At 48.4% G+C, this 27967-nt stretch overlaps 1 protein-coding gene, 1 non-coding gene and 1 pseudogene across 5 annotated transcripts in view; 2 read left to right on the forward strand and 1 right to left on the reverse strand.

The window, feature by feature from the left end:
- Positions 1 to 27967, forward strand: part of Ldlrad4 (low density lipoprotein receptor class A domain containing 4) — a 366677-nt gene that overhangs the window by 186226 nt on the left and 152484 nt on the right. The gene's annotated exons all lie outside the window — the stretch shown is intronic.
- Positions 406 to 1649, forward strand: LOC114079448 (transcription factor BTF3 pseudogene; annotated as a pseudogene).
- On the reverse strand, positions 18739 to 18812 carry Trnaa-cgc (transfer RNA alanine (anticodon CGC)). The gene has a single exon. It is a non-coding gene; the product is annotated as a tRNA-Ala (tRNA).

Below are 27967 nucleotides of genomic sequence, written 5' to 3' on the forward strand. Positions count from 1 at the left end.
CCACGAGGTCCTCCTGTCACTTTTAACCCTTTGCTCTTCTAGTTCCTCCTCTCCCCACGGGTTCCCTGACTCCCTCTTCTCCTTTCTCATCCGTATTCCTCTCTGGTTCTTTTCCATTCATTATACAAATGTGCACACTTCCATTCTAAGCGGTGGCCCCCTAAGTGATTCCATCTGGCCCTAAGGGAGGGGTCTTAGATCCGGTTGGCAGTGGTGGCCCTATGCCTCAGAAACCACTGACCGTGTCTTCATAGCCAAGATGGGGGATTTCTTACAGGGAAGGACCCTGGCTGTCTTCTGCGACCGGGGGGAGGGACAAACCCCTTCAAAGCTGAGCGTCTGTATCTGTGGGATGGAATGATTCCTGCCACGTAAGGCTGCCGTGAGGATCTATGGGAAGCCCACATGGGGGTGGTGGAACCTCATGTCGTCATTGTGATGTGAGTCAGCCAGTTTAGGGGACCTGGATCGCTGTCCTCAACCTCAGGGCCACTCTACACATGTACTAGGAGTTTCCAGGTTTCCTAGTGGGTGCTCCTCCGAGGCTCTGGGTGCTTCCCACCCATTCTGTTCCTAAGAAGTGTGCCAGCTGGCCGTGACCTGGCCAGCGGCTGCCCCACGCTTCTTTCCCAGAGCAAGGTGGATAGTTGCCGCTTGGAAGGACACTTGCTCTGAGCTCGGTGTAGCTGGCCTGTCCTTTAGGTCAGGAACTTTTGGCGAGGTTGTCACTGCCCCATTCTTGCTGATACTCCCTTTAGGTAGACACACAGTTCTGTCACCTGGAAAGCCTGCAGGGTGGTCTAATCTAGAAGGGAGATGCACCCTCTCCCTGCACCCTGCCCAGAAGGAATCTAGTCTAACAAGGAGCACTGGGCTTCCCCTGAGTGGCTGGGAACGCATCTTGGAGGTGCTCCACTTAGTGAGTTTTACTAGACGACCCCTTTTTAACTGGACCATCTACCAATGCATTCTTTTAAATTGGACCCTCTATGGGTGCATTTCCTACACAGATGGACAGTGTCCCTTTCATGGAGCATAACTGTGTTAGTAAGATGCTCCTGATCTTGTGTCCCCACGTGTGTGTGCCTAATCTCAGCTGGTCTGCCTGAGACCCACTAAGCGCCAGCCCTGTCCCCCCACACGGCCCCACTTCCACTCTGACAAGGTGAAAGAAACTGTCACAAACCAGGAAAAACCAAACTGCAGGCACCGTGGGCATTGGTGGGAAAGGAACTGCTTGCAGAAAGAAGACGGTGGTTCGTAGAAGAGCTACCGCAGATGGTAAAAAACTTCAATTCTGCTTAAAGAAGTTAGGAGTAAACAACATCTCTGGTGTTGAAGACGGGAATATGTTTACAGACCAAGGAACAGCGGTCCACCTTAACAACCCTCAAGCCCAGGCGTCTGTGGCAGCAAACACTTTCACCAGTACAGGCCACGCTGAGACAGAGCCACCGACCCAAGTGCTGCCCGATACCTTGAAGGAGCCCTGCAGGCAGTCTGACCAGTTTAAGGAGACTGGCTGAACCCTGCCCACACAATCTGTGGATGGAAAGGCACCACTTGCTACTGGAAAGGACCATAATGAAGTTTTAGATCTTGTAGGAAATTTTGATGAGGCTTCTAAGGAATGGGGCAAACTGAACTGACCAACTTCTGAAAACAATAAACTCATATTGGTCATGAGTCACATATATACATACAGTAATATGTCTGTTTCATTCTACTATCTTTCCTATCCCACATCCCCTCCCCTCCCCTCCCTTCACTTCCCTCTACCTAATCTAAGGTAATGCTATTCTTCTCTGGTGCCCTGCTCCCCTTATTGTGAATTAGCATCCGCATATTAGAGGAAACATTCTGCCTTTGGTTTTTTGGGATGGCTTATTTAGCTCAGCATGATATTCTCCAACTCCATCTATTTACTGGCAAATGCCATAATTTCACTCATCTTTAAAGCTGAGTAATATTCCATTGGGAAAAAAAAAATATATATATATATATATATATACCACTTTTTTATCCATTTATCTATTGAACTAGGTTAGTTCCATAGTTTAGCTATTGTGAATTGAGCTGCTATAAACATTGACATGGTTGCATTACTGTAGTATGCTGATTTTAAGTCCTTTGGATATAAACCAAGAGTTGGGATAGTTGGGTCAAATCGTGGTTCCAGTCCCAGTTTTCTGAGAACTCTCCACACTGCTTTCCATAGTAGTTGCACTAATTTGCAGTCCCACCAGCAATGTATGAGTGTGCCTTTTCCCCCACATCCTCACCAACATTTATTTTTGCCTGTAGTTTTGATTGCCATTCTGACAAGAGTGAGATGAAATCTTAGAGTAGTTTTGATTTGAGTTTCTTTAATTGATAGAGATGTTGAACACTTTTTCATATATTTGTTGATCGATTGTATTTCTTCTTTGGTGAAGTGTCTGTCTGTTCAGTTCCTTAGCGCATTTATTGATGGGGTTATTTGTTTTTTTGGTGTTAAGTTTTCTGAGTTCTTTATATATACTGGAGATTAATGCTTTATCAGAGGTGCATGTGGTAAAGATTTCCTCCCACTCTGTAAGCTCTCTCCTCACATTATTGACTGTTTCCTTTGCTGAGAGGAAACTTTTTAATTTGAATCTATCCCATTTATTGATTCTTGATTTTACTTCTTGTGCTTTAGAGGTCTTGTTAAGGAATTCAGATTCTAGGCCAATGTGGTAAATATTTGGGCCTATTTTTTCTTCTATTAGGCACAGGGTCTCTGTTCTAGTGTCTAAGTCTTTGATGTACTTTGAGTTGAGTTTTGTGCAGGGTGAGAGATAGAGGTTTAATTTCATTTTGCTACATATGGATTTCCAGTTTTGCCAGCAACATTTGTTGAAGAGGCTATCTTTTCTCCAGTGAATGTTTTTTGGCACCCTTGTCTAGTATGAGATAACCGTATTTATGTGGGTTTGTCTATGTGTCCTCTATTCTGTACCATTGGTCTACAAATCTGTTTTGGTGCCAATACCATGCTGTTTTTTTACTATTGCTCTGTAGTATAGTTTGAGGTCTGGTATTGTGATGCTTCCTGCTTCACTTTTCTTCCTAAGGTTGCTTTAACTATTCTGTGTCTCTTATTTTTCCAAATAAATTTAATGATTGCTTTTTCTATTTCTATGAAGAATGTCATTGGGATTTTAATAGGAATTGCATTTAATCTGAATAACGTTTTTGGTACTATGGCCCTTTTGACAATATTAATTTTGCCTACCCAGGAGCATGGGAGATCTTTCCATCTTCTGAGGTTTTCTTCAATTTCTTTCTTTAGTGTTCTGTAGTTTTCATTGTAGAGGTCTTTCACCTCTTTTGTTAGAGTGATTCCCAGGTATTTTATTTTTTGAGGCTATCGTGAATGGAGTAGTTTTTCTAATTTCTCTTTCAGTGAATTCATCACTAATATATAGGACTGTGTTTGATTTATGGGTGTTGATTTTATATCCTGCTACTTTGCTGAATTCATTTGTTATTTCTAGAAGTTTTCTGGTGGAATTTTTTGGATCTTCTAGATACAGAATCATGTCATCAGCAAATAGTGATAGTTTGAGTTCTTCTTTACCTATTTGTATCCCTTTAATTTCTTTCTTTTGTCTAATTGCTCTGGCTAGAGTTTCAAAGATGGTGTTGAACAGAAGTGGTGAAAGAGGACCCTTGTCTTATTCCAGTTTTTAGAGGGAATGCTTTCAATTTTTCTCCATTTAGGATGATGTTGGCCTTGGGTTTGGCACATACAGCTTTTATAATGTTGAGGTATGTTCCTACTATCCCTAGTTTTTCTAGAGTTTTGAACATGAAGGTGAGCTGTGTTTTGTTAGATGCTTTTTCTGCATCTATGAGATGGTCGTATGATTCTTGTTTTTAAGTCTATTAATATGATGAATTACGTTTATTGATTTCTGTATGTTGAATCAACCCTGCATCCCTGGGATGAACCCCACCTGATCATGGTGCACTATCTTTTTAATGTTTTCATATGTGATTTGCCAGAATTTTACTGAGAATTTTTGCATCTATGTTCATCAGGGATATTGGTCTGAAGTTTTCTTTCCTTGATGTGTCTTTGTCTGGTTTTGGTATCAGGGTGATATTAGCCTCATAGAATGAGTTTGGAAGGGTTCCCTCCTTTTCTATTTCATGGAATACTTTGAGGAGTATTGGTATTAATTCTTCTTTGAAAGTCTTATAGAACTCAGCAGAGAATCCATCTGGTCCTGGGCTTTTCTTGGTTGGTAGGCTTTTGATGGTGTTTTCTATTTTATTACTTGAAATTGATGTGTTTAAATCATGTATGACCTCCTCATTCTGTTTGTGTAGGTCACATGTCTCTGGAAATTTGTCGATGTATTCGATATTTTCTATTTTATTGGAACATAAATTTTCAAATAGTTTATAAGTATCCTCTGTATTTCAGATGTGTCTGTTGTGATATTTCCTTCTTCATCTTGTAATTTAGTAATTTGAGTTTTCTTTCTTTTTCTCTTTGTTAGCATGGCCAGGGGTTTATCTATTTTATTTATTTTTTCAAAGAACCAACTTTTTTTAAAATTGTTGATTTAATTTTTTATTTTAATTTTTTGATTTTAATTGTTGATTTTAACTTTTTGGTTGCTGATAGATCTTTATTTTTTTATTTATACGTGGTGCTGAGAATCGAACCCAGGGCCTCACACTTGCTAGGCAAGTGCACTACCACTGAACCCCAGCCCCAGCTCCTAGAACCAATTTTTTGTTCTGTCAAATATTTTTTTCTTTTGTTTAGATTTCATTGATTTCAGCTCTGATTTTCATTATTCCCTGTCTTCTATTGCTTTTGATGTTGATTTGTTCTTCTTTTTCTAGGGCTTTTTTAGAAATTGTTTTGTTTGTGGATCTGATAAAATTTAGTTCTCTAATATTTTTAAGCCCAAGCCCCTTGGACACTGCAGCTCTTTTTAGTTTTTGCTTATACACAATTTATTTTTTGCAGCTAATTAATTAATAAATAGTTCTTTGCCTAGTTAAAAAACAAAATCTCCTTCCTCTCCTCCTCAAAGAAGTACTGCAGTTCTTGTCTTAGAATGCTGAGCTCTGGAGAGACCAGCAGTGCCTCATTCTTGCTCCTGTTTAAGGACAGGGTGGCCCTGTTGACCTGCTCCCTGCCCACCGGAAGGAGATGTTCGCTGTTGACATTCGAGTGCACCCAGGTGGAAGCAAGGTGGAGTCCTCTGGAGTCCCAGTGAGCCAGGGTCACTTTCTGTCCCTGCCATTGGTTTTGGGTGAGCACCCAGGCATGTTGGTGGTCTCTGTCTCGTTTGATATTTGCTGAAATTTGGCATGAATTCTAGTTAGAAATAAAACATTACTGCATTACCCCCAGTAACAGCTGAGGTCCCTGCAGTAGACGTCAGTCGCCTTTCCTGTTAGTTTCTGGACACTAGACGGAGGTGCGTCTGATTCCATCTGCCTCTCTCTGCCAGCTCTGGTCAGGTAGCCACTGAGCGGGGCGGTTGTGTTTTGCTGCAAGACTCAAAGGGCCTTGCAGTCGTGGAGGGCGAGGCTGGCTTTGATCTCCACAGGAAGAGCTTGGTGTGCCTCTTTCTGTGGAAGGGAGAATATGCCATTAGGCTAAAATCCCGGCTTTTCTCACATCTTGTCTTATGTCTGCTTTATCAGAATATTGTCCTCCTGAGCCCTCAACAGCCTCATTATGGGGAATGACGGAAACAGATGCCGCCGTCAGGGTGCCGGAGTCAAGTCGGGGATCTCAAACCTGCACCAGTAGAGATGACTTCAGGGGACACACGGGAGAGGGCGTGTGTGGCTCTGGAGTGTAGGGTCACTTTGGTTGGACTCGAAGTTGCAGCCGTGGTGGCTTCTGGGGAAGGTGTACCAGATGGTGAGAAGTGGGGTCTGATGGCCAGGGACAGGATGACAGCACAGCTAGTGAGTGAGGTGTCCTGAGATAGGAGCAGGGCTTCCTGACGTCGCAGGTGGGGCTTCTGGGGCTGAGGAGCCTGAGGAAGAGTTGAAATGGGGGCAGAGAGGAGCCTGCGTGTGCCACAGCCTCTGCCTGTGCATCTGCCAAGCTGGGGAGACTGCTGCGGGCATGGCCCTGGGCTCTGCTCCGTGAGCCTGCGGTCCTCACTCTGCCCGGCTGGGAGTGTCCTGTCGTCTTCTCTTCTACAACTGGAGATAGTTTTGCTGCTATGCCAGGGCACACCCAGAGCCTTCTGCGTGCTCGGCTGACCCTGGGTGACATCCCATCTCAGATCCCCTGGCCATATCATGGGGGGCGGAGCAGGTTCCTTTGACTTCCCAGAGGCAAGGGTCTCTGCACTGTGGAAAGAGCTGTGTGCCTGGGAAGTCTTGGCAAGAGCAGACCTTCCTCCACCAACTTGTGCAGAGGAATTGGTGCCACGGGACCTCGCAAGGAAGCCCGGAGGTGACAGGAAGCCAGCTGTCGTTGGAACGGTTTCTCTTTCAGCTTCAGTGGAATTTCCAATTAGTGGAGAAGGTTCTATTGGGGGAAAGAGGGCTGGAGGCCGCAGTCACTCCTTTCCCTCTAGGTGGCCTCATAAAGCTAAGTCTCTGAGCCAGATGAACTGGAGCTGGTGACGAGCTCCAGGGGAGCCGGGAGTTGAGCTTCAGAACTTTTTCAGAAACTTTTCTCTTTTGCCTCTGAGGCCATTTTGGGTCATAATAATTAAATAAGATCATTTAATTCAACATATGAAAATCTGAGCTGATTGCCTGTCCTCCCAAACCAGCCCTTTCCATTTCCCTCAGTATTTACCCCCCGAAAGGACTGTGTTCAAATCACCAGCCACTTTTGAGCACCAAGCCATAACTACCCTCTATCCACCGCAGCCCCCACCTCCCCGAAAAGCTTGTTTGCGAACCTGAGGCCAGGTTCCTAGCAGTCCAGCCAGGGCTCACCGCCTTCATTGTCCTCCGTCACTGTCTCAGGAAGCGTGAACAGCGATTCCCTAACGCCATCCAGGACCTGTTAGAGTGCCCGTCTCCCCAGTTGTCTCAGGAATGTGTCTTGATTTGTTCTGTTGGCAGCATCTGATGGAAGGATCAGCTCTCTTTCCAGGCCTGCCTCTCCCCGTTTGTCCCCAACTCTTCTCCTCTTCTCCTCCGACCCCGGTGATCTTTGTGGCGAGGGTCTGGATTCATTCTGGAGACTTTCCATACTCTGGACTTGGCAGGCTGCTCGCCCACAGAGTCCCCAAGCCTGCTCCTCTGGTCCCTGTGATTCCCGGGAGGGAGAACCCGAGGGCTGCAGAGGTTCAGGTGTGCACTTGGGGAGCCTGAGAGACCCCTTCTGCGGTGCGGTTGTCTTCTGCCAGTGGGCTCCTGGGGTCTGGTTGTCTTTCTGTGATGGGGTCATTCATTATGGGCTGTGGAAATCATAACCTGACTCTCTCCTTTGTTTCCCATTAAATAGTGGGGACACTTCTGTAAAGAGAAGCTCCCATCCACTCTTGGACCACCCGGAAGCCAATATTCTATGGGATGAGATCATTTAGGAATGAGAAGTTCCTGGAATCCCAGGAGCTCAGGAGGCTGAGGCAGAGAGTTGAAAGTTCAAAGCCACCTCAGCAACTTAGCGAGGCACTAAGCAACTCAGTGAGACCCTGTCTCAAAAAAATTAAAAGGGCTGGGATGTGGCTCAGTGGATAAGTGCACCTGAGTCCAATCTCCAGTACAAAAAAATGTATGAGAAGTTCCCCTGTGGCCCTGTGGCTCTTCAGAGGTGACCCATGAGATTTTATTTGTGTCACTTTGAAGAGCTAAGGTGACTTTGATGTGTGCTGAGAAGTCCCTCTGCTCCATGTGGAAACCCACCATAGGTTCCTTTCTAGGACTTGGGCGGAGGCTGAACTCTAGGGGAGCCCCATCTGTCCCCTTGGGAGCCCTGAGCCCTCCCTCCCCTCCCAACCCTCCCCCACTTTGCAGCCTCCCTTGTACTTCAGCTTGGCCCTGGCCCTCGTCCCACCTGCCAACCGGTAGCTTCCTAAGGAACTGCTGCCCTCTGCAGAACCCACTTCTTGACCCTTTTGAGACTGTGCTCCCTTGGGAGGCAGGATCCTCACCTTATGGTCCCTCGCACCCCTCCACGCCCCCTTGGCCATACCTCCCACTCCCAGGCCTTGACCTCGGTGTCTCCAGACACCACACGGTGTCACAGCCACTAACACATTCCATCTCCAGCCCAGGCTGACGTATTCAACTTCTCAGAAGCCCCTAATGAGCCCCTCAAACTCCCAGCATCTGACATTTAACTGTTTTGCTATTTTCTGTCTCGCTGTTCTGACCATCTGCAGTGAGGTGGTCTCCCCTCCGGACCCTACCTCATAACTAGAAATTCACTTCTGCTACCAGGAGCTCTGTAGCTGCTTGTGTCCCTGGAAAGACGGTGCCTGTCCTGCGTGGTATCCCGTGGGGAGAGGCATAACTCCCATGGGCATTGATGCTGTCCTTGTGTGAGCGCTGACCACACATGGTGGACACTTGGGAAGTGTCCTTCCTTTGCTGCTCCAGCCTCCTTGCCTGGCCTTCTCAGTGTCCTGTAAGATGCTGCCGAGCCCCAGTGTCCTGCTGCCACATGTGGCTAATGCACTGTGAGGGGTGTGGTCCTGCCAGTATCTGCGGGGCGATGACTACTGCTTTAGAACACTCAGATCTGAACAGAAGATGGAAAGCCTTTGGTCTGCGTGGCCTCCTACCTGCTCGCTAGTGGAAGTGGGCGCTGCAAGTATCTACATGATCCCGGCCAAAGAAAGAGATGACATAAGGTCTGCCCCCCAAAGTGCCCTTAGAATGGGCACTTGGTAACCACGACACCCAAACTGACCAAAGTGTAATCCTGCTGTGGTCAAACTGTATTCTGGGACCAGCAATAGGGTAGACTTTGTGCTTTGTAATGGGTTGAGGGTCCCTGGCCCAGCAACCCTTGAGGGACCAGCCTTGGCTTCTAGATACGCACATGCTGACAAATGAAGGATGGTTCATGTCCAGCCAGGGGATGTGTGATATGCTTCCCACTGAGCCCTGGAGAAGTGTGAGTGTGTGTGTGTGGATCTGCATGGTGTGCACCTGAGTGTATCTGCAAGTGTGCACCTGAGTGTGTGGGTCTGGGTATGCTGTGTACTTGAGTCTGTGTGGGTCTATGTGTGTGCCTGCACAAGTGTGTAGGTGTTGGAGAGTGTGGTGCACATGAGTGTGTGCAGGAATGTGCAGGAGTGTTTGTGCAGCCTCAGGTGCCGGTCGGTCCTGGCTGAATGGGTCCCCATTTCACAGCGTGCACCCTTGCACGGTAGGTTTCATAGAGCTCTGGGAACGCATTTCCTGTACATGTGCTGTGACAGCGTTATGAATGCTGACTTTCCTGTGGACACATTGTGACGGTATCACATGATGACATTTCCTGTGGACACTGTGGCAGTGTCAGGAATGGTGACATTTCCTGTGGACACACTGTAACAGATAGTTTTTTGAACAATGACATCTCCTGTAGATGCTGTAACAGCATCACAAATGGTGACATTCCCTGTGGACCTGTTGTGACAGACAGTATTATGAATGGCGACACTTCCTGTGGATGCTGTGACAGTGTCATGAACAGTGACATTTCCTATGGATGCTGTGACAGATAGCATCAGGAATAGGATGTTCTGGTGGATGCTGTGACAGTGTCATGAATGGTGATGTTTCCTGTGTACACTGTGACAGTGTTGTGAACAGTGATGTTTCTTGTGGATGATGTGACAGACAGTGGCATAAACAATGATGATTCCTGTGGATGCTGTGACAGTGTCGTGAACAGTGATGTTTTCTGTGGACGCAGTGACAGACAGTGTCTTGAACAGTGATGTTTCCTGCGGATTCTGTGACAGTGTTGTGAATGGTGATGTTTCCTGTGGACACAGTGACAGTGTTGTGAATGGCGATGTTTCCTGTGGACACAGTGACAGTGTTGTGAATGGCGATGTTTCCTGTGGACACAGTGACAGTGTTGTGAAGGGCGATGTTTCCTGTGGACACAGTGACAGTGTTGTGAAGGGCGATGTTTCCTGTGGACACAGTGACAGTGTTGTGAAGGGCGATGTTTCCTGTGGACACAGTGACAGTGTTGTGAAGGGCGATGTTTCCTGTGGACACAGTGACAGTGTTGTGAAGGGCGATGTTTCCTGTGGACACAGTGACAGTGTTGTGAAGGGTGATGTTTCCTGTGGACACAGTGACAGACAATGTTGTGAAGGGTGATGTTTCCTGTGGACACAGTGACAGTGTTGTGAAGGGTGATGTTTCCTATGGGTGCTGTGACAGTGTTGTAAAGGGTGCTATTTCCTGTGGACACTGTGACAGACAGTGGCAGGAATGATGACAAGGTGGGGCTGTGGTTCAAACCACACCCTGGAGTGTCGTGCCCTGGGCTCTGGTGCTAGTCCTCAGTCACTGTGGCTGTAGGCAAGTTGCTCAGCTCTTTGGACCTTGCCTTTCTCATTATAAACTGAGGGGTATAGTTAAGGTGTCTCCCTCAAACAGTGGTTCTGAGGGCTTAATGAGGTCTGCAGGTCAAGCAGCTAGACCAGCGCCTGGCACCCAGCGACTCCTCAGTACATCTGGGGGGGCCTGGCGCGGGCTTACCACTCAGCAGGTCTTGTCTATCTGACATCCGCAGCCCCCAGTGAGGTGAGGTGAGGTGAGGTGGGAGCTGCCTTTGCCTTCACACGCTTCACCTCCCGCGTCTCTCACACCAGCCTAGCAGGTTTCATAGGCGTGTGGTGCTCAGAGAGGGCAGGCCATTCACTCAGTCACACAGCAGAACATGCTGCTCCGAGGTCTTAAACTCAGATGTGGTTTTGATTTTCCTTTTGGATTTTCCCCCTCTCACGGTGTGTTTCCAGTAAGAAGGGGATCAACTTACCAGTTCTTGGAAGGTCGTAGGATTGGGGAGTGGAGATCAAGCAGTCTCCTATTCTGAAGGGCCGTAGAACTGGGTGCTCCAAGAACAATGATGTACGTGATAATTTTTAATCCATGTGTAGACTATGAGAATCTTGGTTTCATGCTGGATTTTGAAATGGATTGGGAAAAATTAACCCAGGAGCCCCAGGTGTTTGGGGGTCACTGATTTCAGTGGGTTCCTTGGGGCTTCCCTGATGGACAAGGTGACCCTCCTTGGACCCTAGTTATGTGCCTGGAGAGCCAGCGCCCTCCTTCACGGTGGGCGACTCAGCTGTCCCTGGTGGGCCAGCTCTGTCTGCCCGTCACCTGTGGGCACCCAGAGCCCACCTTGACCAGGTAGGAGCTTTCAGCCCCAGGCCCCTGATGTCCCCTGGCCTGTGTGAGTTGTGGCCTGCCGGACTCTTGCAGCTGCACCAGTGGAGGGTGGGCAGAGCCTCAGGATCCCCCCAGGGGGAGGGCAAGATCTTCCAGCTCGTTATCCATTTCTCCTGGTGTGGTGGGGCCGGGGATGCTCCAAGCTCCCATAGGCCTAATGCTTAATTCTGGCTTACCTTGATCAAAGCCAACAGCAGAGGCCACTTACAGTGCGTCCAGCTGTTCTGCAGAGCAGTGTGTATTGACAGAGCTGCTCCCCTGCCCCCTTTTCAACTTGAAAAAAGAAAAAAAAAACACGGCAAAACAATTTATTGACACATGTGAAAATGATCCAAGATGGTATTTAAAACACGGTGAGGAGGAGGATGGGCATCCCTGGCCAGCCTGGGGACCCTACGGGATCAGGTTGCAGCAGGTTGTCACTGGCAACAAGCTCCCACCTGGGGGAGTTTGTGGGGCGGGGGAGCCAGGAGGAGGGAGGTCTTTGGTCTGTGCCTTTGTTTCTCCAAGATGGTTTCTGATCAATTAAAATCTTGCAGGGTCTTGAGCAGTAATTCTGCCTTTTCAAATAAACAAAGGCAGAGAACAAATGGGAGGGAAAGTTTTAATAAACCGTAGGCCTCATTTCCTCCTGCTGTGACACTAAATTTACTCAGATAAAAACAACCTCTTTAGATTTACATTTTGATTCCGTGACTGCTTTCATGTGTGTGGGGCTGTCCCACTTCGGGTGAAATTTATCCACTTCTTTAAATATTTAGTAGTCTAGCGTGGATGTTAATGAAAGTCTGGTGGTGCTATTTTGAGAATTGCAACAATGATAGTAATTTTCAGTATCAGATTCCTGCTTCGCAAAGGGAAAGAGGGATGGGAGGAGGAGGAGGGAAAAATGGTTTCAGTTCTAATAGAGTTTGCCATCCGCTGGGCTGTGCCAGACAGATGGGTCATGAATACTGTCTAGACGCTCTCTGCCTGAGCGAAGCCCTGGTCTCTAAGGACACGCAATGAGACGCCGGCTTAAGTAACTGGGGAAAGTCAGGGCAAGCTCTCCTGTAATCAATGCCGCTCCTGCTTCCTGGGGGAGCGGGGGCTGGCGGGGCTGGTGTGCGTGCAGGGAGGGGTGTTAAGAGAAAGGGCCTCCGTTGCTGATCAATTTTAGTGCAAACTTGACAATTATTAGGCATTAGGGAGAACGGGAAGGGACAGTCGCTGTATGATAACGCTATTGATTTAAAAACTGTGCTCCTGCGCGGAATGCAGAATGATCTGACTCAGCCCCCATCCTCAAAGGCCAGGGGAGAGCTGTGGTGAAAAGCAGGACGTCATTGGTGTCATGAAACCCAGAACGCAGGCTGTCGGGTGACCTGCGTTAACGGTGTGCATTGAAGAGCCCAGGACGGCTCCCGTGGAAACCGTCGGTCCTGACTGATCATTTCCTAGGGTTTAGCCTCATAATTTGGAAGGGTTCAGAGTCTCGCTGGGCTGGATTTCTCTTCTTAGAAATCTCTGAGAACTTTTCAAAGCTGGGTCCCGTGGTGGGCGGCTCTACCCTGGTGCTGGAGGACATTAAGTAAAAATCTCCTAAGCGCCCTGCTTGACTGTACGTGGATGATCAGGACGGCTCTTCTGCTCTTGTCTCCTGGGGGCCAGGAATGGGGTCACCTGGTGCCAGAAGCCAGCTTCCATTCACAGTGACTCTCAGTGTGGTTGTGAAGGTGGCTAGGGGAGGGGGCATTGCCACCAGGATGAGGCTGGGCAAGGGCAGCGTGCCACCAAGGGGGTGGATGTGACTCAGCTTGCCTGGTACCTCTTTGCTTGGCTTGGTGGTCCTGGGCCATACATTGGCTGTGAAAATGACCCAAAAAGGGTATTCAGTAAAGCTCGGAAGGGACCACCTTGGGGTAGTCACAGAAACGAAGCTGAAGATCAAGGCCATCTTGTGATGTGTCGGGTTATACAGAGGTGGAGTGACCCTAGGGGTGAGCGTTCTGTGGAACCCACCCAGGCTGGCAGCTCTGAGTCACATCTCAGTGGGGACGCCAGCATAGGGTGTGGGATTATCTAAAAATAGATAATTTTTAATAATATAGTAGATAGATATAGATCTTGAAGTAGATATATATGAGTGTCCTTCCGGCACACAGCAGGCAGCCAGTGGAGAGGAATCAAGCCTGATGTTTCAGGAGCTCACTGTCATGCCAGCAAACACTCCTGTCCTCCTTCCAGATGGTCCTTCTCAGAAGTGCCGCTGTGGTTGTCCAGGGGGAATGGCTGTCCCTTAGAGAGACTTCTTTCCTTAAACCCTCCCCGTGGTCTCTGTTGGGCTCCACTCAGCTCAGGGCATAAGTCACCCGCCCTTGAGATGACCTGTCCACTGGGAACGGCCATGGCAGTGCAAGGGGTGTGGGGCCACGGCCAGGCTGACCCCGCCTGGGTGCTGGGGACCACTGTCAGTGAGGACTGAGCACTTCTTTGCTCTGTCACTTGTGATAAGAGGAGCATCACATGCCTCTGCCCATTTCAAAGACCACAGAGGTTTACTCTGGTGACTCCTGGGTTGTTCCTGTGCCTACAAATTGGGAGAAAAAGGAACTTGAATTGAACCTCTGGCTCTTCATCCTTCTACCCTGGGCAAGGGCAGCGTGCCACCAAGGGTATGGATGTGACTCAGCTTGCCTGTCCCTACATGGGAAGGCACCCTTTGGAAGGGAGGGTGGCTCCTGATTGGGGTGAAAGTATGGCGGGGGTCTCTGCCGGCAGGTCAGACGCCTGGGTTTGAAGCCGGTGGCAGGTTCAGGTCCAGTAGCAGCTCTGTTGTGGGCGCGTGACTGGGTCTGTCAAGGAAGACTGCTCACCTGCCCGCGGTTGACCGGCACCTGTGTCTTTGACTTCACGCGTTTTCCCACAGAAGGGCAGCCAAGGAGGACGCACCCCTCAGAGAGACCCTCCCCCCTCCCCTTCCCTGTGGTTAGAAGATGGAAGTGTCCACTGTGGGTGTCCCAGAGAGAGAGGGCACATGGAACCCAAATTATAAGTGCCAGTCTGACCTCAGAGGACCAGGAGAGACTCCACCTGTTGGACCTAATAGTGCATCCTGCCAACCCTGTCGGGAGCAGTGACCACCTGCCTTGCAGCCTGTTCCACCCCGCCCTAGGACACAGCACCTGAGAAGATCCACACGGGAGTCAGTCTCTCGGTGCCCCTGTGTGGGACAGAGGGACATCTCCGGGAGCCTGGGTACCGAGGGAAGGCATCATCCTGGACGGTGCGGGTGTCTGGAGGACACTCTGCTCTTGGGCAGCCTGGCGGGAGTGTGGGGGTGATGGGAGAACAGAACCCAGAGAGTTGAAATAACTCTTCCAAGGGCAGAAAACGCAGTCTTTGGTGGAGACCCCAACATGTGTGCTTCTTAGTCTGTCCAGCAAAATGCCACAAGCTGGGTGGCTTAAGGACCTCAGATATTTAATGCTCACAGATCTGGGGGCTGGAGTTCCGAGGTCCAGGTGCTGCCAGAGTCAGTGTCTGGTGAGGGCACACTTTCGGCTCACAGTCCTCACCCCTTGATGTGTCCTCATGTGGCTGCAGAGTCAACGAAGCTCTGTGGGGGTCCCTTTTATGGGGACATTATCTCATTCATGAGGGCTTTGCTCTGATGACCTGGGGTTAGGATCGTAACATATGAATTTGGAGGGGCACAGAGGCCAATTCTCTTTCCCAGTCCCCACACTATCTTGTCAGGTCAGGTGGTGACAGGGAAAGACAAGAAGTAGAGAGGGGGGTCACCTGGAGGTCAGGTGACCTCTAGTAAGAGTGGCATGTCCCCCCTAGGGCAGAGACAGGGACATAGCTGGAAGGTTATCTGAGGGTGCAGCCCAGCATGTTGGGCAGAGTGGCGCCTGTTCCACAGGGTTTGAAGTTAGTCCTGCGGCCACATCGGAAGATGAATCAGTTAGAGTGTGCCCTGGCTTGGAGGTGTCCCCTGTGTGGGGCCCACTGTGGCTCTTGGGCCACCTGTCACTAGTGTGCTCTCACGGCCCATGTGACATCGGGTGTCATGTTGACGGCTCTGGGTGTGTGATGGGAGGGAGGGAGGGACTAATGGAGGAAGGGAGGGTGGGTCTGCAGTTATTCCAGGGGGGTAACGTCTCAGGGTGGTGGCTGCCACTAGAGGAGGAAGACCCCCTCGAGGGGCTGAATCGGATGAGCTCAGCACTGAGGGGGAGGAGCCTCCTCCTCAGGGCTTGGGCAGAGCACAGAGGTGAGCAGGTGGGGACACTGGGCTGAGATGGCCTCCTGATGGGAAAGGTGGTTGACGTCTTCTGCCAGGAGCCGGCCGGTGCTGTGGCGTGAGGAAGCAATGCCCGTTGGTGAAGTCCAGTCACAGTAATCGACATTGTGTATTCTGCAACCTGCAAGAGCTTCTCACAGGTCTGAGCTCGTGCCTCAGCAGCTCCACGGGTTGAGGGTGAGCTAAGTGCTTTGCTGGAATCATCTCATTTAACTGTCGGGACAGCTGGATGTGGTGGGAACACATAGCATCCCTCCTTACCTTTACGGAAATTGGCAGCAGTCTGGGCTGTGCCTGTGAGTGGAGGCTGCCCACCACCTTCTGGGACAGCCAGAGGCAGAGGAGACCCCAGGGCTCATTAGGGACACCAAGCCCCCGACCCTGCCAGGAATGTCTGTCCTGAAGTGCAGATTTCCAGGGGGAGGGAAGGGGATGGAGATAGGCTGTTTCCCAGGTCTGCTTTCTGGCCAGAGGGGTGCACTGAGGGGCTGGGTGTGGGAGCAGGCAGGCCCTGGATGCTTCCCCGGTGCAGGCGCAACTGCTGCGGCACAGCCAGAGTCAGACTCGAAGAAAGGGAAAGGGTCCAGCTCTCTTGCCTTTTGAGAAGACATGATGGGGGAGCTTTGCTTTGCTTTGCTTCTGTATGTGGGTCCATTTGCACCCGCGTGCACAGTGGAAATCAGGAGGCTGTAAGTCGCCTTAGTGCCCTTCATGAACTTGGGATGTGAGGTTCAGAAGGGGTGGGATCCGCAACAATGCTTTTCTTGGAATTGGAGCAGTGAGATTTATTTGCATCCTAGGTCACATTGGATGTATGGGTTCCTTGTTTCACAAGAATGAGTTAAAATAAAGATTCAGCATCTCTGTTCTCTCTGCAGTGACCTTGGTTCATTAACACCTCGGGCCGAGGTTTTCTCAGTCTGCAGGCAAGGAAGACAGTTTTGATCCCTATGTTCCCTTGTGACTCAAAAAAGCATTCTGAACCAGTGACTTGACTTCTGTTAATAACTTTAATGAGATAAATATTGAATGCAACACTTAGCCAAGAGAGGTGTTTCTTTGTAAATAATGTGATTATTTCAAGGTTTTTAAAGAGAGGCGTTCATCGGGGCACAAACTACCTACCAGGGTCTACAAAACCCAGAGCCTCCCCTGTGTGGTGGCCCATCCATTCTTTACAGTTTGCCTGAGCTCCATCTGCCTTCCCACTGTCAGCCCTGCTCACTCCCTTTCAACCCTGTCCCCAATATTGCTGTGTAATCTGTTCACAAGGGACAATAATGACGCAATGTGTGAATCCAGAGTCTGGCACCTTGTAGCACCTTGATAGAAATAGAAAGCTGTGATCGCAGCATTAAAATATGCTAACAGGCTGCAGGGCTAATGGGCACCGCGTCTACACTGCAGATGTTCATTCTGGGGCTGCTGCAGAGCCCGGGGACTGGACGGAGGCCGTGCTCCTCGCATCCCCAGTGTTGTGGCTGGTTTTGTTCAGTGTGGCGGTGTTCTCCAGAGAAAATCCTACCTCCTTTCTAAAGTTGATGAGCTGCCTTTCTGGGTTGTAATGATGTAAGAGCCCCCCTGACAGCCCGGTGTCCGTGCAGAGGAGAAATGTTAGCAACAATGATAAAATGCAGTTCCTTGATTAAAATAAATTGGATTTTATACAGTCTGTGATGAAAGTTTATTTAGAAGGAGTTTCCAAGCAATAGAATGAGGTTTCCAATGTGTTGTATAAATGCGTCAAAGAATTCCACAATACCAAATTTAGAGGAAATGCATTTTAATACATTGCATTAAACTACAAATAGTAAGGGCTTTTGAATTTCTGGCCTACAGTTTTGTCCTGCATGTGCTTCCTGGCCATGTGGACAAGCAGCTCCCTCCTCTTGATATTCTCTATTCTTACTAGTAGCCAGGCACCCACCCCTTATTTGCTCTTCTCACTTTGCAGAAATCAGGCAGGTGAAACCCATACTCAGGGTGAGCAGCCGGCCAGATGCCACCTGCTGCTCCGTGGCTGGAGGCATGTGTCCACACTGAAGGATGACTATTCAAAGAGGGTGATAGCAGGACGTTGGCTGGCCCAGACTGGGAGCCCACTTAAGCCACGGATCCAGGCAGCTGGCACAGGTGAGGTGGGCAAGGGCCTGGCTTCGTCCAGAGTGTGCCAAGCAGCAGAGAGATGCTGCTCCTGTGACGGACACTGCTGTGCTGCCTGCTTCGTGTGGCCTTTGGACATCACATGCCCCTGAGCCTGCAGGAGCAGCCTGTGGTTGTGAGACGTACACTGGGTTGGATTCCTGCAGCAGGAATGGGGGTGGGTCCTGGAAGGTGCTCAGTCTGTGTTGAGTGGGTGGATGTGACCTTTGCAGTGCAGCAACGCCTGTGCCGGGCATGGTTGCCTCCAGCAGAGGCTGGTGTCAGGATACCTGTGTGCACCTGAGCCGGGGCCTGTGCAAGGGAGTGGCTGCAGGTGGGCGGGGCCAGGAGCAGCTCTGCAGAGGGGAAGGATGCTGAGGCGCACCCTGGCACCAGGACCCAGGGTTTCCCGGGCTTGGTGGGCATGCAGGCACTGAGGCAGGAAGCCTGGGGTTTCCAAGCAAATATTAGAGACCTGAAAAAAATGGTACTGTCCCCAAGATAGAAAACTGTCAAATTGAAATGCACACATTTGATTAAATGTAATGGCCATCTTCTGGTCAGCCCCAGTTCTTTGTCTCACAGGAGATGTGGGAGCTTTTTATGGGATTTGAAAGATGTTTGCAAGATTCAGGAAGGTCCTTAAATGGCCCTGAGCAGCAGTGGCAAGAAGGAGCTGGAGCCTGGGGTGGCACCTGCTCCTGCTGGGCAGGTGGAGACACACAGGGGCATCAGCATATCCCACCACCGTGTCACCTCTCTGAGGTGTGCCCTCTTTACTTGGTCTGGAGGAGGGGGGCTCAGTTGCTTGTGACACGTGCTTGAGGGAGGAGGATAGAGTGGGGACAGCCTCGCCTGACCTGTGGCTGGGGCACAGCATGTGTCAGTCTCTTCCTGCCCTAATAGTCTGTTTCTTTTTTCTTTTTTTCCTCTTTTTGTAGTGCTGGGGATTGAACCCAGGGCCTTGTGCATGCGAGGCAAGCTCTCTACCAACTGAGCCACATCCACAGCCCCAGTGGTCTGTTTCTTGTTCAGAGCCCTGGCTCCCAGTGCATCCTGGTGCTCGAGGCTCCCTCCTCCACTCTCCGCTCCTCCAGTAGCTGTGGGTGAGGAGCCCCCCAGGGAGGAGGTGGCCAGCAGGGCACCTGGATCAGTGCAGTTCTCAGTGGGTTGCTTTCCTTTCTCTTTGCATTGTGTTTCGTATCACTCTGTGTTTCCTTCAAGCTGCACCATGGTGAATTTTAATTATTTGTTTAATTATGTCTCTCCTATTAGAGTATGAGGAAATCCCTCCAGAGGGGAGGGACTATGTTTTTTTCCCCATATTTTTTTTATCGGTGCATTATAGTTGTGCACAATGTGGGGTTTGTTGTTACATATTTGAACATGCACACAGTGTAACAAGAGAATTTGGCCAACATCACTCCCCAGCACTTCCCCTTTCAAAGAGGGATGGTGTTTCCTTCATTTTGGACCCTCAGTGTCCAGCACAAAGCCTGTTGCATAGTAGGCACTTAATGTGTGATGATTTCGACAACATTTAAGATATGTGTATGTGTGTGTGAGTGTGTGCATGTGTGCACAGTTATGTTGTACTTAGCGATAGGGACATGTTCTAAGAAATGTGTCACTAGGTCTTTGTCATTGTGTGGACCTCTTGATGTGTGCTTATCTTGACCTGGATGATGTAGCCTTCACATACCTTGGCTGTGTGGTATGTACCTCCTAGGTGCTGTCCATCGTCCACCAAAATGTCGTCACTCGGCATGTGATTGGACATACGAATTGGTCATATACATCTGCATTTATTGTAATTTTACTGTCTCAAAGTATTGCACACAAATGGGAAAATAGGAGCATTTTTGCAGACTGAGCCAATGTACCCCATCAGCATAGGTCTGGGCCCTAGTCCCAAGCCAATGGGTCCTGATAAACTGTAGGGCAGCAGAACTGTTACTTCTTTAAATTCTGGGACTGACCGGGCTGTCTGAAGCTGCTCTGTCCCTCTTTGCCTTCTCCCTCGTCTCCCAAGACCCACGTTCCCTTGTCTGTCCTAGTCCAGCTCTGGTTCCCCACATAAACTTCTGTAATGCTTTCTGCTACAGGATGAGCTCTTGGCCGTCCTGGGAGGACCCCCTCCCTGGGCAGGGTGCTTATCCTGTGTTCATTCCACCGGCCCTGCCTGGTGGTGAGGCGGGAGCCTCGCCCTGGGGGTCTTCTGTCCTGCACAGCACCATGAGCACCACGACACTCGGTCAGCGTCTCTGTCCATGGAGCAAGTAGGTGGAGTAGATTGGAAGACGGTGTCCAGCCGTGCTGTTTGTCATCAGTGCACGTTGTAACCATGCCTCTGCTTTCCTTAGTGGGAAGAGCGGCAGAGCCTCTCGTTGCTTTGTTGAGAGTATGTAACCGTGAGTCCTCCACTGGACAGCGACGACAGTGCCCAGATGTGAAGGTCCGGGGGGTAGGAAGTGAGAGGGAGGAGCTGGTCCTGAGGCAGGAACAGGGGAGCAAAGCCATGCAGTGGTGCTGACTCTGCGGGATGCGGCATTCAAATGCCACTTGTGCAAAATAAATTTAGCAGCTAGAAGGAAATCTGCACTTTGCTTTAGAAGTGCCATTTATGAGCGTGATGGAGCAAGGCTGAGCTTCGTGGCTGTGGCTGAGGACGGAGCACGAGTCTTTCCTGTGCGCGCAGCAGTTCTTCCAGCTTCATCCTGGGCTTCTTGCCTGAGGGCGTGAGAACCTGAGAGGAGCCTGCAGGCAGTTGACACCAGGCACTGCTGTTGCTCCTCATAGCATGCATGGTGTCCCAGGCCTTTCATGGCCAGAGAGGTCCGTGTCTTAGTCCTTGGATCCTAGAAAAATGTCACCTCACCTCGCCAAAGGGACTTCACAGGTCTGAGTAAGGTTAAGGACCTTGAGGTACAGAAATGACCCTGAAGTGTCCAGGCTGGGCCCCACACATGTATCCTCAGAATAGACCCTTCTTCCTATTCTCAGAGGGAGGCCCCAGACTTGAGGTGTGGAGAGGACTCAACCCACCACTGCTGGCTTTGAAGGAAGGGACGGAAGCCATGGAATGTGGGCGGCATCTAGCAGATGGGAAAGTCCGAGAATCCATCCCCACTCTGGGAGCAGCCTGGCCTGCCAGCTCCTAGTGTGCAGCCCAGGGAGGCTCATGTTAGACCTCTGACCTCCAGAACTATGAGTTATTAAGTTGGTGTTTTCAGCCACTAATTTTGTGAGAGTTTGTTACAGCAGCAATAGGAAACTGATCTTGCCTACAAAAAGATCATTTTTAAATAAAGCAGCAACCTTCTGGTTCTGTGTGTTCTCAGGTGGTGTTTACACTTTATGAGGGATAGCTATAGAACATTTATGCTGGCTGCAGACCTCTCAGTTTAGAGGTGAATAAATATCCCCTGAGCTTCTGCCTTAAGTCACACACGAGATGCAGCTTTGACACCTGCTCAGTGCCACTCAGCAAGCCTCCTGGGTCATTTCCCTGCATGATGTCCCAGGGTCCCTGCTGAAGAGGAATACAAAGGGGAGGTGCTTTGCAGACAATGTACTGGAAGAATAGTGTATTTGAGAGCACTGATTAACTGGTGTTATTGTCCTAAGTTGATCATTTCAGAGCAATCCACGAGAGGGGATCCCTGCCATGTGACCCATACCATATGTGTCCCTGACTTTATGTTATTTTTTAATTTGCTACTTGATTTGGTGCTGAGTAGAAAAAAGAAAGAAAGGACATATGTGTGTCTTAGGAGTAGATACTGCTGTCGAGAGGGAACAAAAAAAGAGGCTCAGCGATCAGAAAATTTAAGGCAGAGGATTCATGGATTCTGATGTTTTAGAACATGGGCCCTTTTTTCATAAAAGATTTTGGGGGTAATCCTCATTATATGTGTGCTTTATTATTTAAAAATTATATAGTGCACTTTTATAAACTTTATATGTATAGAATCAAAGGATTACCAAAGAATGAGACAAAAATCAAATCATTCCCATGCTTTCTTCCTGTGCCAAACCGGCCACCCTGCTGGGGGGGCCCCCCGCTCCTACCAGACAGCCCTTCTCTAAAGACAGGTGGGTGGCCTGCCTCTGGGTGCCCGAGACCGTTGCTCAATGTCTGTTGGCATCAGCATTGGCACTGCTCACAGCAAGTGACGGGCACCCCTGTGTCGTCTGAAGTGGCCTGGGTTGACTGTCAGGAGGACGGGGCAGTAGGACCAGGAAGCAAGACTTTGTGAGTGGAACACTCTGTCACCTGAACACAGAAGGGGGCCTGGTGGACTGTGGAGCTGCAGGGGAGAGGCCCGGACGAGTGTCCAGATGTCAAGCTAAGTGAAGGTGATGTGACAACCCAAACCATGCAGTCAGGGAGGGGTTGGTTTTCTGGTTAAGATGCCAAGTTTGATAGAAGATAAGGTGAATTTAGCTGTGACAATGGGGCAGTCAGTGGATGAAAGAAGGACTCTGGGAGCTACACAATTAGGGTTTGTCTTCTTTATCTGATTGATGCAGAGTCTTTCCATGCTCAAGCCTTGAAGACTCCCCAAGAAAGGAAGGTGTCAGCACAGCAGAGAGATGGCCCAGAAGGCCAGGGTAGCTCAGTCCTGGTGGCTGTAAGGGGCGGAGCAGGGACAGTAAAGACATAGTCCAGAAAAGCCCCAAGCAGAGCTGTAATGGAAGAGCCAGAGGTGTTTGGCCTGTTGGCAGAAAGCACTTTGCTGCCTGGACTTCATGAGTATAATAGTGCCCTCAAGGGAGATGTTAGTGGGAGCCTAGACACTTTGGTGGCATTGCTATACCAGCCTTCCTGTGCTCTTAAGGGAGGGCTGACAGGCAAGTCTAGACCACTAGTGCCAGGAACTGTGGATGGATTTGGAGGGAAGTGGAGCCATGTCCCTGTTCACGGCTGCTGCAGACACCCATGGCTGAGAGTCTCTGCACAACAGTTGGTGACCCCACAGCACACGGGCTTGGGCTTCCAGATTCAGGTATGCAGGGAGCAGACCTCCTCCTGGGCCACATCCCCCGTGAGCCTCTTGAGCGTCTTGGGCGTCTCCTTCTCCACGGCCCTCTGTTTCCACTCACTTCCATCACCTTCCTCAGGGGCACCCTGCTCATCAGACCCACTCCAGCTGTGCGTGTGGCCGGAGCCCACAGCATCCCTTAGAAACAAGACCGGTGAAGGGAATGGGGTTCACTCCCTCTGCTGCCCGTGGACGTCAGAGCTCCATTCCATTATTTTTATGGTTAAACAGGCTTAAAAACAGTTGTTAACACATATTGTCATCTCCCAACTTGTCATCTTTTTGAGTTGGTGGTGAATACCTCCTGCTTTCCAGTGGCTTTATTTTATATCCTGCCGTGTCCACCCGCTCACATGATTCTGATCCTTATTCTGAATCCCAAGTGACTGACTGCAGGTACTCCCACAGGCACCTCGTGCTTCAGGAGAGCTGGCCCTGGCCTGGAGCCCCATCCCAGCAGGCTGTGTTTCAGGCCCTCTTGACGACCACCCCCCATCCCACCCCCATCTTTGCAGCAGATGTAACAGCTAAGAAATACGTACTGCAGAATATGAGAAGAGGACCCAAGATTTCTTTTTAAAAAATGTGTTTCTTAACTTGTTCTCTGGCACAATTTCTGCATTTATGGATAGTACTGCTCAGCCTTTCATGAAATTTCTGCCTCTTACATGTGGAAAAAACAGAGGCTATTTTAAATTATAAAGGAAAGCTTTAATCTAGTCCAAGAAATGGGGGAAATAGGCTTCTTTTCTCGCTTTCAGCCCCATTTCCCTACCTAATGTTAAATATGGCTATTTCTCCCAATTTAGAGGGTTTTCTTTGTGGAATATGAATGAGCTATTTACTGGTTAACAAAAAGACAAGCCTTTCAAGTACAAATGGAGCTTTGGAGATCTCTCAATTTGAAAGACTAATCTCTGCATAAACACAACTGTTTCTCCATATTGCTGGGAACACTCCATCTATCTGTTTGGCCACATTTTCTATTATGGTTTTTATAAAAGGAAACTATGGCTAATAGCTCGGCGGAGAAGTCTCTGGGCACAGTAGCAATGAGAGCGTGTTTACATTGCCTTAAACTGTGTTGATGAGTGAAGAACAGTAATTTCCTATAGAAATCGCTCTAATCTGATAAATAAAATTAGACATGGCATATTTTCACCTCCCCACGCTCATCTGAGCTCACGCCAACCAGTAATCTCATTTCGGTGTTTTGGTTTTACTTAGGAAATGTCTGGTTATGCCTGTTGCCCGTCAGGCTCACAAGCCTTTTACTGAGTCTCCCTTTTCTTGATGTAAATGAATGACATCAGCAGCACTGTCTGCTCTGTGGAATATTCCAGAGGCCACTGTGTCCAGCATCTTCCATCAGAAAGTATACCTGGAAGAAGTAGAAACTGTCCCTCTCAGAAATACCCTCTGGGGCTGCTGGGACCTGACCACTTTGAGTTTCACATCCCTCTGGAGGGGCTTTGGGGACTTTCCTTCCCTTCAGCCTGTACCCCCACCCCCATGGTTTTGGACAGAACCGGATGAGTGGCTCCGTGGCTCGCCAGACTGAGCAGGAACACGAGGCCGTGTGCTCCATATTCATGTGCATCTGCCCTTCATGGCAACATGCTAATTGGCTGGCCAGTGCACAAGAGGAGGCAGAGCCGCTTCCTGTGGCTTCCACCCTGCTTCCTGTCCGCCACCAGGGGAGAGGGTGAAGGAAGCACTAGCCATGTCAGTGCTTTGCTCAGCCCAAGATGGCAGCCCCTCCCTAGGAAGCTCCCCGCCAAGGTCTGTGTAGCTATTAATAAGTACGTTGCTGCCTTGTAATTTAAATCAGGTGCATAATATCTGGTGTTTAAAAACCTGAGGCTGGCTTTGAACTCGTGATCCACCTATCTCTTTGGGCGCCTGTGGTTGGGTAGGCTGCTCTTGGGGTAGCTCAGGTGCTGAAGTTGCCATCTCCTGCTGCATCCTCCAGGTATCCTGGAGGTCGGAGGAGTGGGTTCACACCCTGTGCCTATGTGGGGTGTCAGAGGTGAAAGGACGATGAAGCTCTTGTAGATTGTTACAGAGCCGTACAGCGCCAGGCAGTTAGCCTGCAGGAGTTATGGGCAGTGCCTGGTCCTGAATATTTGCAGCCATCAAAAAGAAGGAAGGGGATGAAACTGACAGAGGGAGGGTAGTTGGAGCATTGGATTTCAGGAACACTGCTCATTCATCCTTTGGCAGAGTCTGCAACCTTGCTGTGGTTCAAGAGGGCAGCCTTTGGCCCCATTTATGTCCTCGTTCATTGGCAGCACCTAAAACCAGGCTAATTTTGGCATCAGGGTCATATTGGTTGGTGCAGAACACGGAGCCAAAGGGAGATGGGGTTTCCTGGTTAGGCTTGCGGTTTGGCAGGGGGTCACGGTGGGGAAGACACTGAGTCCATTCAAGGCAATTGTTTCCTCTTGACTGAAAGTGATTTCTCTATCTCAGCAAGCTGAGCTGTTGTGAGCTGTACTGCAGACGTCCGCCTGAAATCTCAGCATCTTTATTCTCTCCACTCCCTGTCTTGCCTGCTTTTTCCCAGATCACTATCACAAACTTCCCTACAATACATTTTATCTCTCTTGCTTATTTCCTCCCCTCCCCCCCACTCAGAATGTTACTCTAGTGGGGTAGGGATGACTGACATTTTGTTTTGTTTTGTTGTTTCTAAGGATTGAACCCAGGGGCACTCAACCACTGAGCCACATCCTCATCCCTTTTAATATTTTATTTAGAGACATTGTCTTGCTTAGTTGCTAGGGTGTCACTAAGTTGCTGAGGCTGGCTTTGAACTCATTATCCTCCTGTCTCAATCTCTCCATCAGCTGGGATTATAGGCATGCGCCTAGTGTGCCTCTAATACTTAGAATAATGCCCGGGAGTAAAATAAATGTATGTTGAATGAAGTGATCAACAAATCTTTAAAGTAGTGCTCAGAATAGTTTTTGTGTAGTAAGATAGTTTTCAACTAATTATTTTTTAAAGATAATAGATTGTGGTTCAACATAAAAATCAAACAAAATTAACAAAATGACAGAAAAACACCTATATGATCATCTCAGTATACCCAGAAAAGACTTTTGACCAAATCCAGCTTTCTTTCATTATAGGAACACTAGGAATAGAAAGGAACTTCCTCAATGACATAAAGGGTCTTGTATTTGTCCAGGCTGCTATAACAAAATACCATAGTCCTGGAATGCTTATGAACAGCAGAGGTTTATTTCAGGAGGCTGGAAATCCAAGATCAAAGTTGTTAGATTTGCTGTCCAGTAAGGGCCTGAGTCCTAGTTTATAGGCAATGCTTTCTCATCATTGCCTTCTGTACATGGTAGAAGGGCTAATTAGCTGTCTTGAGTCTTTTTTAAAAAAATAAGGACACTAATCCCATTCATGAGGTCTCTGCCCTAATCTCGTTCAAAGCCCCCTCCCCCTTTCTACATTTACATTTGAAATTAGGTTTCAACATTTGAATTTTGGGGAACCCAAACATTCAGTATGTAGCAGAGCATGTATGGGAACCTAAAGCTAATACCATGCTCAAAGACTGCAGGCTTTCACCCTAAGATCAGGAGCAAGACAAGGGGGCTCAGGTTCACCACTGATACTCTACACTGTGCCAGGAGTTGTTCTAGCCGGGGCACCTAGACAAGAAAAAGAAATACAAGGCATCCAGTTTGCAAAGAAAGACAGAAAACTATTTCAATTCACAGATGACATGAATTTATATATAGAAAATATCAAAGAATCCACAGAAATCTACTGAACTAATAAATGAATTTAGTAAAGTTGCTGGGAACAAGATCAACACATAAGAATCAAGAGTGTTTGTGTGCGGGGTCGGGGGGCTGGGGTTGTGGCTCAGAGGTAGAGCACTCACCTCGAATGTGCAAGACCCTGGGTTTGATCCTCAGCACCACATAAAAATATGTCCAACTAAAACTAAAAAAAATTTAAAGAGTATTTACTAAAAATTAAATTAAGAAAGTCATTCCACTTGAAATAGCATCTAAAAAAATAAAATACCTACAAATAAATTTAATCCAGGAGGAAAAATTTGTACCCTGAAAACTATAGAACATTGTTGAAAGAAATTTTGAGGAAGACCTAGTGGAGAGATTCCACATTCATAGGTGAGAAGACTTCCTATGGCTAAAATGTCATTATTCCCTAGTGATCAGCAGATCTAATTTAATTCAGTCCCTATCAAAATTCTAACAGCCATGTGTATGCATGGAAATATAAAAACTGGTCCTCAAATTCATAAGGCCTCAAATTCATATGGCCAAAAGTTTTTTGAAAAAGAACAAAGTTGAAGGACTCATGCTTCCTAAAAACGTACAAGGTACAGTAATCAAAACAGTGTGGTATGGCCATAAGGATAGATACACAAACAGATGGAACTTATAAATAGAACATCCATATTGGTGTGGCCAGTTGATTATTGACAAGGACACCAAGTTCTTTCAATGAGAAAAATAGTTTTTTCAATAAGTGGTGCTGAAACGGTTGAATTTCCACATCAAAAAAAACTGATATTGGACCTCTATCTCACATTACATAAAAAATGGACTCAAAGTGGGCCAATGACTTAAATATGACGTTCAAACCCATAAAACTCTTAGGAGACAGCATGAGGGTAAGTCTCCATGGCAGTGGATTCTTAGATATGACACCAAGAGTGTGAGCAGCAAAAGAAAAATATAGGTAAATTGAATCTATCCAGATTGAAAATTTCTGTTCATTCAAAGACATTAAGAAAATGAAACGTTCCTATAGGCTGGGAAAATATTTATAAATCATATATTCAGTAAAGGTTTCAAACCCAGAATCTATAAAGAACTACTAAAACCAGATAGCAAAACGACGACCCAGCTAAATAATGGGCAAAGAAATTGAGTAGACCTTTCTCCAAAGAAGATATGCAGATGGATCCTAAGCTTGAATAAAGATACTCAATGTCTTTGGTCGTTTGAGAAATGCAAATCAAAACCTCCATGAATACTACTGCATCCCACTAGAGGAGCTACATTAAAAACATCTGAAGGGCTGGGGTTGTGGCTCAGAGGTAGAATACTTAGCAAGTGTGAGGCAT

Source organism: Marmota flaviventris, chromosome 16 (genome assembly GCF_047511675.1).
Source record: "Marmota flaviventris isolate mMarFla1 chromosome 16, mMarFla1.hap1, whole genome shotgun sequence".
NCBI lineage: Eukaryota > Metazoa > Chordata > Mammalia > Rodentia > Sciuridae > Marmota > Marmota flaviventris.